The following is a 2,444-nucleotide window of genomic DNA, read 5'->3' on the forward strand; positions in this document are numbered from 1 at the left end:
CCACCGATCAGGCAGACATCGCTGTTCACTGCCACTTGGGTTACTCCACCGTGCAACTCAGACGGGCTTCAGCGTGCATTCCCCAAAATTTCTTGGCCAAACCTCCACTTTTCACCGTCAGCAGAGGTTCAGCATCTCAGCCTGTCTTTGGGGGGACTCGGGGGGCTGCTGCTCCCACTGCCTGCCTGGGAAGGAGGCAGTTGCCTGGCCTGCGTGTCGGGAAACGCACGCTGGCTTTGTGTGTGCTGGGGCTCCCTCCCCGAGCTCCCCCCAGATGGTGCGATCGCACGACTGCACTGTTAAAATAGAGCTCGTATAGACAATTAGCCAATTACTCACTCTGTCATTGCACTTTCTTCTTGTAACTGAGATGCAAACTGGACTATGTCTTCTTTGGTAGCTTCATTCATCGGCAGCATTATTTAATGACACTTTTGTCAGCTTTGGGTCTGCCCAAAGATTTCTGAACGTAGCTTTATGAACCCAGAAAGGGCGCCCCGCGGAGTGAAAGCGGACTTTGAACCTACAGACGATGCTAAAGACAATAAATTTCCCAAAGTCAGGGAAAGAAATCCAGAGCGTGGCTACCACAGGGCATGTGGCTCAGCCCCTCATTGTCAGCAGCGGTGGCTACGGAGAGAATAGCCCAGTGGCCAAAAGAGGTTGAGCATATGGATGCATGGGCCACTTTCTCTGCTTAAATATCTCAGAAAAGAATATTGTTACAGGTGCTGCTAGGCCTTTTTTAAGATGGGAAGACTGGGTGGCTGGAACAGTTGTCCTGGACCAGTATCTCACCCAGGATCCTCTCTGAGAGTGGCCAAAATTAAGCTTTGTTTGCTTCGATGAGTGTTTGTCCACAGTTTAGCTTCGGTACAGCCGTGTGGAGCTGCAGCCGGCAGGACTAATGTAGTGGTAATGGTGAGAGAGAGAAGTTCAGTTTTGCTCCTGGCATTTTTCAGGGAAGAACAAAAACTCGCTTACTGCCTAATGAAGGAAACTCCATCCTTCTACATATGTTTCTTTGAAACGGGCTAATGCTTTCATTATCCATAACTTTTGGCACCAAGCATCATTAGCGTCTCTTATTCACCTCTGAAGTTGAGCTCCATACAGGTGCAAGGATGGCTCCCGAGTTGTCTTTAAATACACTTTAAAAAAAAAAAAAAAAAGAAAAAAAAAAAAGAAAAAAAAAAAGAAGAAAGAAAGAAATGCCATCTGTTTCTTTCCGGAGGGTAGAGTTTCTGTAAGATTTATCTCATGGCTCTGAGCTCAGCCAGCGTGAAGCATGCACTGGACACATGCACGCACTCACACCCCAGTCTGGGGTGTCCACAGCCACCACCAGCATCTCTGAGCTGACAGTTCCCTTCCCTCCATCCCATATGGCTCCGTGCATCTCCCGGCATCCCAACAAGTGCTTCCCGAGAGAGCGGCGCAGGTGACAGCCGCTGGTGACAGCCACGGTGGGTCAGGTAACCCGGGACCCTCCTTCCCTGGGACCACAGACCTCATTAGCTGCCACTTGATTTATCAAGAGGGCATTATGGCTTTGGAAGCTGACATCTTTTTGGATTGCAAATAGGAGAGGAGGAAACTGTACCCTGTGAAAAGATTGATTAAATACTAATTAACCTCTTTTCTTAGATAATGAAAGCACTTCAGTGAGCTGGATAAACACGATGCGCATCAGTTGCTCTCCTGGCGAAGCAAGGGGTAATTGAGAGCGCAATATCCATTACTGATGTTGTGACAGGGAAGGTTTTCCTTTCAGAGTACAAAAGGCTTGCTGCAGGAGAGATGGTACTCAAACAGGAAGGGAAAAAATGCCATATTCTTTTATCTCGGGAGTTAAATCCCTTCGCTTGGAATACTCCTACCAGTGAACTAGAGAAATGACTTGTGCATTTGTATCTAGGGATAGGCATGGTAAAAAAAACCTCGTAAATGAAATTATTTAGGCTTTGGAGGGAGGGATTGACTCAGCTGCCTGTAGTTGCTGGTCTTCACTGGTAAGGTCTCTTGCTTTTCTGTGTTCTGGGCAAAATAATCTACAAATATTGCCCATTTCCCATGAATCTGAGAAACCAAACTGGAAAATCGCAGGGGAAGAAGAGATGCCTTTTCTGCTCCGTGTTAAGATTTATGAGGTCCCCCCTTACCATCCTAAGGCCCTGTGCCATTCTTGGCAGCCTTGCCAAGCAGGACATTTCCTTTCTCAAAAGCGAGTATTTTCAAGGAGAAATTCAGGTGGGAAAGGACTGTTCAGTGCAGTTTGTTCAACTTTTACCTGCCGCTAGTGATCTTCATTCTTTCTGATCCTGCCTTTGAGACTCTCTTTTCAGTATGTTATCCTGAAGGTCAACATGGGGAATCTGACATGAATTTCACCTTTTTCCCTTGGATTTTTAACACTTGCCTGCTCTGTTTGGCCTCATTTATCT

Source organism: Tauraco erythrolophus, chromosome 16, assembly GCF_009769465.1.
Source record: "Tauraco erythrolophus isolate bTauEry1 chromosome 16, bTauEry1.pri, whole genome shotgun sequence".
Classification (NCBI taxonomy): Eukaryota; Metazoa; Chordata; class Aves; order Musophagiformes; family Musophagidae; genus Tauraco; species Tauraco erythrolophus.